Raw genomic sequence first — 11,010 nt, forward strand, 5'->3', positions numbered from 1 at the left:
TATGAAAGCAGCAAGATCTCATACTCCCGGATACGTCCAACCCTCACCCCCCCTTCCCTCTATCCCCAGGCCAGTGGGTTTACTATTGTCTGCCCCAGCCTTCCCACACCCCTCAACTAACTCCAAAATGGACGGGGCCTCTCCAGTTAACACTTTGTACCCCTTCCGCAGCCAGGCTCCAAGAATCTCCTCACCGCTTAACTCCTTGGCTTCACATTTCCAGGTTGAAACCAGCCGCAGGTCCAGACAGCCCAAGAACCAGGACCTCCGCCTCACGCTACGTCTCTACCCCTATACCTAACCAACCCTTAAAAATCCGCATTTCCAAGGTTCCTTCCCTCCCACCTATCCCCGAAGATTAACATGCTGCTCCTCCTCCTCGTCTCTACAGCCTTACTCTTCTACTCCCCCTCCCTTTCACAGGCCCCATACTACTTCTTCACTCTCAAGGAGACATACACTCAAGGCCGTAGGGTTCACACAAATGTTCTTAGTTATACCAACTGTTCTCTCAATGCCTCCAGCATAAATCTCACCGTCCCTTATCTAACCATGATAGATAACCATTGGACCACGGCTACACAAATTAAATTTGCACTGTGCTTCAAACACCAACAGACCGACCAACAGTGCAAAACACAGTGGCCTCAATGCTATGGCTGTTCCTAGTGCTATTGCCACATGAACTGGGCAACGGACTGGACCCTCGGCAAATCCAACCGGCCCTCAGCTCAACCCTTTCTGTACTATACGCGAAGTAAAGGGTTTATGAATATTAGCCGCGGCATCCACATTTCTGACCCAGCCAATTCAGTCTGGGGAGAAGGGGTGACTGGAGGCATTTACCCTAGCAATGCATACTCCTACCCAGTGCAGACCCTTACCATCACCCGCACTTACAAAACGCCCCCCCAAAATCTCACTTCCCGGCATCTCCGGAGACATCTCTCAAGCCGCCGAAGACCTCCTCCAGCAGCTAGACTCCTCCTCCGTTTCCATCTCAGTACAGCAGTCCTGGCTCTTACTTCTACAGGAAGGAATCCAACTGTTAAACGCCTCTAATATCTCTCCCTCCAACTGCTTCCTATGTGCCAGCCTTAATAAACCGCCACTTACTGCTGTTCCTGTCACCCTCCCTAACACTACCAACACTTCTGATCATTCACCACCCCCCAACACCCCCTTAATATCCGGTGTTCCCCTTTTCAATACGTCCCAGGCCGTTACCTGCTACACAGACTCCCCTGAATCCTTTTCCTTCTGCAATACCTCCACCTCCTACCCTAACTCTTCCGCCCCCAATGGATACTTCTGGCGTAACCACACTCTTTACAAAACAATCAATTCCTCCATCAATACCACCTGCTTCCCCGTCACACTCCTGCCAGAACTTACCCTCCTCTCCCTTTCCGAAGGGACCACCGCCTTCAACCTTAACCACCCTCCCATAAATCAGGCCCCAAGAAGAAGACAGGCTGTCTTTATACCTGCCATCCTTGGCCTCTCCCTTGCAACCTCCCTTCTAGGCTCCGCTCTAGGGGCCACCTCCCTCGGATACGGAGTCTCGCAGGTTAATGAATTAAAGATACACCTAGAATCCACTATTGAACAAACTGCGCAGTCACTAGCCGCCCTGCAACGACAAATCACCTCTTTAGCCGGAGTAGTCCTCCAAAACCGCAGAGCCCTAGACCTCCTGACAGCTGAAAAGAGGCACATGCATTTTCCTCCAAGAAAGCTGTTGTTACTTTATTAATGAGTCCCAGGTTGTCGAGACTAACATAAAAAATCTTAATGACATAAGACAAAAACTCCTCGAAACGAATACAGGCTTCTCACTTTGGGACACTCTAAAAATGCCTCTTTTAGCTTGGGTCCTACCATTTCTCGGACCCCTCCTAGGAATAGCGGCCTTTTGTACTTTCCTCCTCTGCCTAATAAAGTTCATGCAACAACGAATCTCCTCCTTATCTAACCAGACTTTTAACCAGCTTCTCATCAGGCACTACCAACTCCTAGCAACCGAAGAAGACGACCAGGACTCACCTACCCATGGCCTCCACCTCCAGGACCTGTAATTTCTTAGATTTCCTCCAGGCCCTCCAAGAAGATATGTGGCTCATAGCAGATCTTTCCCTGCCATACGGATGGCTCGCGTCCATAGATGACCTCTACTTACAAGGGACATTTTAGACTTCACACCCCGGGAAGTGTTCACCTTCAGCGCCGTCTTCTTTGGCCTCCTGCTGTTGCTCTGCCCCTACAGTCCTCCAATATCCCTTCCCCACGATGCCCCCGTTCAGCAGGAAGTAGCCAGACGAACAGCGACGCCCACCTCCCCACTTCTTAAAAAAACAAAAAAGGGAGGAATGTTAGGTAACAAGAGCACCCTAATGGCGCTGGTTCCGGGTTCTTCTTCCTCCCCAACACAGGCCCGCCAAAAGGAGCCAATCAGAGGTCACGCCTTCCCGCCTCAGCCTAGACCCAGCCCCTCAGCCAACCAGCGACCCCTACGTAACGTCCCTAGGCATAAAAGACTGCAGAGGCTGCAGAGCCCTCGCTCTCTTTCTTCTTCCGCTTCGGCTCTCCCTCTGGCTCCTCCAATAAAGATCTCTTGACTGCAACCGATGTGGCGTGGTCTGAGTCTGAGCCTACAGAGTCACCCTTTCACTGCCCGCACCAGTCACAATCGCAAGAGCGCACTGAACAAAGGAGAGAAGGGTTTTTATCCCTAATGCAGCTTCTGTTTCTGTGTCCTTTTCCCATTGACTGGAGTCGGACCACACAATTTAAGCTAACCTAATTGGCTAAAACTTGAAATTTTTCCAAATAGGGTAGATGGGGAAGAAGGGGTAGGAGTGGTAAAACTTTTCCAAATAGGGTAAACTGAAACCTTTAAACTTGTAAAGAAAGGTGGGGAGGGAGGGATTGTCCATTAAGGCATGTTTGGGCATGTTTAGGCACGGCAAAGGTGGAAAGTCTTGTTTAGAGAACAAGAATTTATCCTTTCTAGCAATGTGAAAGGACATTAGTTGCTAAAAGGAACAAGGAAGTTTGAAGAGGAACTGATTGGCAAATTTCCCCCTCTTGGTAGTTCCTCCTCAAGTCTCCTTAACATATCTTGACTTTATTGTTCCTCTTGGTCACTTAGGAATAAGAGCTTATCTGAGCAGGGTGGGGGAGAAGCAAGAGGGGTTTTGGGAAGAGCTTTTTCTATGAGTCTTTGCACTAATCCACGAATACAAGGTATAATGCAGCAACCTACAAGAATAAGTACACCTATAACAATTGCAAGGGGGGTAAAGATTGAGGTTATGAGTCCCTTGCATTTGCCAAACCATTTTTCCATGAGATTAGAGAAAGGGTCATTTACTCCAAAATTTTTGGCCAATTGGTTTGCTAGGGCTTTTGTAATTGTTCCATCGGGGGCTGTGTTGTTGGGGATAAAAGTACAGCATTAGACTCCAATCATGATACAGACCCCACCCTTCTCAGCTAATATCATGTCTAGGGCTATTCAATTTTCCAGGCCATTTGGCTGGTAGGGCCTAATTGTTCAGCTATTCCTTTAATGGCATTCCTAGTATAATTAGCAAACCATTGTTGATTATAGTTAATGTAATTTATCCAGTCCACAGTTTTGTTTGCAGTTACCCATGAGAACAATATAGATTCAAATCCTGCAGCTATTTGATTTTGGGCTTCAAACTCATTTGGCACCCCTCATGGAACTCCAATGGTATCTATATAAATGTGAGGGTCAAAGGACATGTAAGGGGCACTTCTGCTCTTAACAATTGTTCTTTTTGTTTGGTTGGTGAAATGCCAGGGTGAAAGGGATGGCCAATTGGATTAGAGCACAAGTGTCCCTCCAGTTACTTAGCAGAGTACCCAATAGTGGCCCACCACAATACCACCATACATCTGGATGCTCAGGGATGAACAAGGGCAGAATGACTGGTTAGCTCCTGAACCCATTAGGCTTCCAAGGAATGCCAAATTTTCCCCCTGTCGTGAGAGACATGTAAAATTTACATTGTTAATCGGAGGCCCTCGGGGCTGACCTACAGGGCCTTTAACTTCAGGGAATAGCAGCGAGAGTTTAGCATGCCTTATTGCCCCAGGCTGTGGGGTTTTGGAAGAGAGCTACCATACAGCTCATGCCTTGTTGGTTGGAGGTCAATCCAAGTGGAAAGGGAACAATTTGGGTTTCTGGCTTGCCTGTTGCACAAGGGTAACAATCGCTTTTATTTAGGGTGTGAATGGAATATTTAATCCATTCCGGCCAGGCATTAACATCTTGATATCTGGTTTCTATGGCTAAGGTTTGCTTTAGGTCCTTGACTTCTACTATGGCTATTTTTTTTATTATTAGGTAAGAAACGAAAAATGGTTTGATTTGGTGGGCGTGGGGGAGGCGAGTTGGTAGGAGACAGAGAAGGGTTAACAAAACTTTTTTTGTTTTTGTTTTTGTTTTGCTGTTGTTTGTTTGAGGCAGTCTGTGTCGCCAGGCTGGAGTGCAGTGGCACGATCTCGGCTCACTGTAACCTCCGCCTCCCAAGTTCAAGTGATTCTCCTGCCTCAGCCTACCGAGTAGCTGGGACTACAGGCATGTGTCACCATGCCCAGCTAATTTTTGTATTTTTAGTAGAGACGGGGTTTCACCACGGTGGCCAGGATGGTCTCAGTCTCTTGACCTTGTGATCCACCTGCCTCGGCCTCCCAAAGTGCTGGGATTACAGGTGTGAGCCGCCACGCCTAGCCAATGAAACATATTTTAAAGGAGCCTATGGGGTCTTTTCCAGTGACATCCATTCCTAGGCCATAAAGAAGTGGGGTTAGGGTCGGTGGAGGTGGGGATAAGAATAGAGAGAAGTACTGGGTTGTACTGGTGGATTTGGCAATTTAATGGGGTGGTTCCTTTGGTGAAGTGGAGGTAGGATTTTAGGGTGGTGCAGCCTTCTGAGGAAGTCCAGCCCTGATATTTGGTAGTCCAGATAACAGCTCCCCAACTATATCATAACCCCTGGAAGGCTCATGGTTGTTGATTGCAAAGGTTATAGGTGGTGCTGGGTTTGGAAGGGGTGGATGGGCAGAGCTTTTCTAGGAGGCTAGCTGTCTCTGACTTTGGAGATTCCCTCAGGGCATGGCAAGACAAGCATTGAAAGTAATGCTTTGGGTTTGGGGTGAGCTTGACCTAGTTACGTTAATAATAAGATGAGAAGCAGCTAAAGGAAAGAGAAGAGGAAAAAAAGACAGATTAGGCTTTTCTCTTTAATGTTACTCTGGTGGGAGTTGGCCCTGGGACGACGGTCCATGGCTTTGGAGAGGGCAGCGCCTTTCTGACTTGGGTATAATGGATCCACCCCTTTCCAGCAGTTCAGACTGCTGTCTCAGTTGTTGGCAGCACCAGGTAAGGTTCTTCTCAGGTGGGCTCAAGCTTTCCCTCTTTCCAGATTTTGACAAGGACGTGATCTCCGGGTTGATGTTCATGGACTGGGAATTTGAGAGGTGGTGTTTGCGCTAGGAGGCCTTGAATCCTGAGGGAGGAAAGAGTGGAAGACAGACCAAATATGTAGTTTTTGAGAAACTGATTTTTCATTTCAAATATAGAAAGGTCAGCAGTGGAATTTAGGTAAGGCAACCCATAGAGCATTTCATAAGGGGACAGGCCAAGGTCCTTTCAAGGGGCAGTCGGGATTTTGAGTAAGGCAATGGGAAGACATTTTGTTCATGGTAACCGAGTTTCCAGGATTTTTTTTGAGACAGAGTCTCGCTCTGTTGCCCAGGCTGGAGTGCAGTGGCACAATCTCGGCTCACTGCAAGCTCCGCCTCCCGGGTTCACGCCATTCTCCTGCCTCAGCCTCTCTGAGTAGCTGGGACTACAGGCGCCCGCCACCACGCCCGGCTAATTTTTTGTATTTTTAGTAGAGACGGGGTTTCACCGTGGTCTCGATCTCCTGACCTCGTGATCCGCCCGCCTCGGCCTCCCAAAGTGCTAGGATTACAAGCGTGAGCCACCGCGCCCGGCCTGAGTTTCCAGGATTAACTTGGTTAGGTGATTTTTTAAAGTTTGATTCATTCTTTCTACTTTCCCTGATGAGGACAGATGCCAAAGAATGATATTCCCGTTTTATTTCTAATGCCTAGGTTATTCCTTTAATGATGTATGCAGTGAAGTGGGTCCCATTGTCTGAATTAATGTTTTCCATTAGTCCAAACCTGGGTATGATATGTTCTAACAGGGCTTTGACCACATTACTGACTGTTGTGCTTGGGAAGGAGATGGCATCTACCCAGTGGGTGAGGTGGTTTACTATTACTAGCAAATACTTGAGGCAGCCTATTGGGGGCATTTCAGTATAGTCAACCTGGACACTTCGGAATGGCCTTGACCGTGGGTTCCTTCCTCCGGGAGGTTGCCTCTTTAGGGTTTGCTTATTAGTCTTTCTGCTTGCTTAGTGAGGCTGTATATTCCTACACATTCATAGACTGTAAGGACTGCATCACACATAGCTTGAGGACCCCAATGAGATCCTTGATGAAGTTGTGACAGTATTTCCCTCATAAGAGGCTTGGATAACATTTCTCTTCCATCTGGTAATACCCATTTTCCTTCTGAGTTTTCCTCAGCTCCTAATTTCTTTAGTTTTTCCTAGTCTGCGTGGGGGAAGATGGGAAGTGCAGTGGAAGGGGGAACAGGAGGGGTTAAATGAAAAATGGGTGTAGCTTGGGAAGAGGCAGCCTGTTTGGCTATTTGGTCGGCTAGATTATTTCCCCAACTTTCAAAGGGGAGGGTTTTTTTGGTGTCCTGGGACATGAACAATAGCTATTTCCTCAGGAAGCTGGAGATTGTCTAATACTTGTATTATTAACTCTTTGTGAACTAGGTTTTTTTTTTCTTAGAGACAGAGTCTCACTCTGTCGCCCACGCTGGAGTGCAGTGGTGTGATCTTGGCTCACTGCAAGCTCCACCTCCTGGGTTCACACCATTCTCCTGCCTCAACCTCCCGAGTAGCTGGGACTACAGGCATCCGCCACCACGCCTGGCTAATTTTTGTATTTTTAGTGGAGATGGGATTTCACCGTGTTAGCCAGGATGGTCTTGATCTCCTGACCTCGTGATCCATCTGCCTCGGCCTCCCAAAGTGCTGGGATTACAGGCGCAAGCCACCACACCCAGCCTTGTGGACTAGGTTTTGACCTTTACTGTTAGTAAGGCCTCATTCAGTCCAGATTTTTCCAAAGGTATATACTACTCCAAAGGCATATTTGGAGTCAGTATAAATTGTTCCCTCCTGATTTTGTAAAAATTTTAAGGCTTGATTTAGAGCAAATAGCTCGCACATCTGTGTGGACCAGTCATTCAGTAATCTTCCTGATTCTATTTCTGTGAGGGTATCTCTGTCAACTACAGAATATTTGTAATCCCTTTTTCCTTTGATTACCCGGGAGGAACCTTCTACAAAAAGATGTTTCCCTGTTTGAAAAGGAGTTTCGCATAAGTCTAGTCTTAACTTTGGTTTGGTAACTAATTAGGTCTAAACATTTATGCTCAGGTTCCATTGGTTTTGGGTTCCCTGTTACCTTTTGGTTTGGATTCCTGGTTAGAAAAGCAGCTGGATTTAGAGAATTGTCAGTGGTTAGTGTAAGGTCATCTCTCTCTAGCAGGATAGCTTCATATTTTAAAATTCTTGAGTCAGCGAGCCACCTTTCTGCCTTTTGGTTGAGAATAGTTCTGACTTCGTTAGGTGTGCTAACAATGAGTTTTCCCCCAAAGGTTTTCTGCTTTCCTCCCTGAGCAAGGCTGTTGCTGCCAGTGGCCCCTGTGCTCTTGGGTGAGTACCCCTAAAGCCACTCCTTAATACTGACAAAACGATGGATTGGCTGTTCTAGGGAGGGTAAAGCTAGAACAGGGTCCATCACTAGTAAATGTTTTAACTTTTCTACTTGTTTGATTTCTGCTAGAGTCCAGAGAAGGGGGTCTGGCTCTTCTTGGGTGAGTCTTTGGTACAAAGGTTTTGCTTCTAAGGCATAAGAGTCATTTCATAGGCAACAGTATCCAACCAACCCCCAAAACTTTCTGAGCTCTTGTTTTGTTTCTGGCAGAGGTAGGGATATGATAGCTTCAATCCATTCAAACCCAATTGTCTGCCTTTTGCTTTTGCCTTTCCTCATCCCTCCGTACATATCATTTTGGGCCTCTCTTAAAAGCTCTTCTTTGGGATGGTCTTTCCAATTTTCTATCTTTTGTAATTTCTTCGTAATATCTGGTGACAAAATGGAGCTTTAACATTCCTCATCCAAGGGGGTCTTCTAATTCTAAGCCAGCATATTTCCTCATTTGCTCTTTAAGCCTCTCTAAGAATTCCGTAGGTCCTTTATTCTTTCCCTGTTGTATATTAAAAGCTTTGGTATATTTTGAGTTCCAGGAACTGATTCCCGAATCCCTTTAATTATCCTATCTCTAAGATCTCTCATATTCCCTCAATGGGCTACACTGTTATTCCATTGAGGATCTTGGGCTGGGAACTTTTGTTCAGCTGCAAGGATGTTATGATTGAGGGGGTGTTCACGTTCCCAAACCATCATAGTGGCCCTGCGGATCATGCTTCTTTCCTCTCCCGAAAAGAGGATGCCTAGGATGGACATTAACTCAGTCCAAGTATACAAGTGGGGTCCTAGAAATTGATCGATTTGATCTGCTACTCCATAGGGATCATCTAAGAGTGGTTTGAGTTCCCTTTTTAGGCTTTGGACTTCTGAACTGGTTAACAGGGCGTTCACAAAACCAATGACCCCTCCTCCTAGAGGCACTTCCCTTAAGGGAAAGATCGCTGGAGCAGATTCTCTGGAGGTAGTGGGGAAAGGAAAGTTTTGGATATCATTTTTACACTGTTCTATCTCACGTTGAAGTCTTCCTGGGGGAGGGCATTCAGGCTGGGGAGACCCCAAGTCAGGATTATAAGGGGAAGAAACAAAGTGAGCTGGGGAAGGGTCTGGGGCAGTTGCAGCTACTGAAGGAGGAGGGAAGTTAGTGGTGTTTGGCGGGGGAAGGTGGTCTAAGGGGTCCCACATGTTGGTTGACTTTTGGGGTGAGGGATATTAATTTCTTGAGAAGAAGTAGCTTCTGGCTTGTCTCCTCTATCCTTTAGGGAATAGAGGACAGGCCCCCACCACCAACACAGGGCATAGTCTATTTCCTCCTGGGAGACAGGACTTTTGTTATTGACATACCCTATTAAAATCTGACAAATCCAATCCTTACTAGATCGAAACTTTTGGCCAAAAGACTGAAGGTTTGAGGATAGGTTCTTTGGTCCAAATAAAACAGCAATATTTTATCATTTGTTGCTTTTTCTTGTGTTTGGTCCTTTCGTTATCTTTCCAATATGTTAACATGAGACCTAGAGGGCTATCAGAGGGAATTTTATTGTCTGTCTTGTCCTTTTTATTTCCTGTCGTGCTTGAGGTATTTCCCATTCTGGAAGTTTGAGGTGTTTCCCTGAGTTTCCTGAGTCTGTGTGGCTCAACCTCTCTTATGAGAGATTTCTTGCCCCCTTTTCCCTGAAGGTTCAACCCCTCCCCTGCCTCTGGAGGTTTCCTGCACTCCCTACTTTTGTTTCGTCCTTCTCCGGCCACTTCCCTCACAGGAATTTGGGTCCCTCTTAGCATTGGCTGGTCGGTATAAGCCTCATGACAGGAAAGCTGCCCTAAGCCATATGAGGTGATCATGGAACCACGGATCCAGACTCCACACTTGCTTCGCACTCAACTGTGCATCTTATTCACACACTTTCAACCTCCAGGATGTCCTGACCACCAAGGAAGTACTTCACCACCCCCGCAGCTTTTCTTACCTTGGTGTGTGCAGAATTACCTGGTCGCCATGGTATTTGTAGGCCTTTTCTTCCTTCATTGCCGAGAGTCCAGGTTTATTCGTCACACCGGGTGGGTCTTGATTCCTTACTCTTGAGGCCATCGCACTGAGGCAGCGAGATGCATCTCCTCATGAGAGGTGATCAGAGACCCTTCCCTAGAGGAGAATGGGATGTCAGACGAGCCCCCAAATAGTTGGAAATAAGAGCTCGGAGTTGCAAAGAAAACAAGCACTCAAAAGACTTCTCAGCAACGCAAATTTACTTCTGCAGAAGGGTGCTGCCTGCAACAGTCATGATCGCGAGAGCACACTGAACAAAGGAGAAAGGTTTTTATCCCTAATGCAGCTTCTGTTTCTGTGTCCTTTCCCCATTGGCTGGAGTCAGACCACACAATTTAAGCTAACCCAATTGGCTAAAACTTGAAATTTTTCCAAATAGGGTAGACGGGGAAGAAGGGGTAGGAGTGGTAAAACTTTTTCAAACAGGGTAAACTGAAACATTTAAATGCGTAACTTGTTTTTTTTTGTTTTTTTTTTTTTGAGACGGAGTCTTGCTCTGTCACCCAGGCTAGAGTGCAGTGGCGTGATCTTGTGTTTTTAGGCTAAATTTTGTGTTTTTAGTAGAGACGGGGTTTCACTGTGTTAGCCAGGATGGTCTTGATCTCCTGACCTCGTGATCCACCCGCCTCGGCCTCCCAAAGTGCTAGGATTACAAGCGTGAGCCACTGTGCCTGGCCTAAATGCATAACTTGTAAAGAATGGAGGGGAGGGAGGGATTGTCCATTAAGGCATGTTTGGGCATGTTTAGGCATGGCAAAGATGGAAAGGCTTGTTTAGAGAACAAGAATGTATCTTTTCTAGCAATGTGAAAGGACATTAGTCCCTAAAAGAAACAAAGAAGTTTGAAGAGGAACTGATTGTTTCTGGCACCAGCTATTTGGGAGGCTGAGGCAGGAGAATTGCTTGAACCTGGAAGGCGGAGGTTGCAGTGAGCCGAGATCATGCCACTGCACTCCAGCCTGGGCAACAGAACAAGACTCTGTCTCAAAAAAAAAAAAAAAAAAATGAATTACAAGCCAGGCATGGTGGCGCACACCTGTAAGCACTTTGTTGTTTTGTTTTTGTGTGTG

The sequence above is a fragment of the Nomascus leucogenys genome, chromosome 2, assembly GCF_006542625.1.
Source record: "Nomascus leucogenys isolate Asia chromosome 2, Asia_NLE_v1, whole genome shotgun sequence".
Taxonomy (NCBI): Eukaryota; Metazoa; Chordata; class Mammalia; order Primates; family Hylobatidae; genus Nomascus; species Nomascus leucogenys.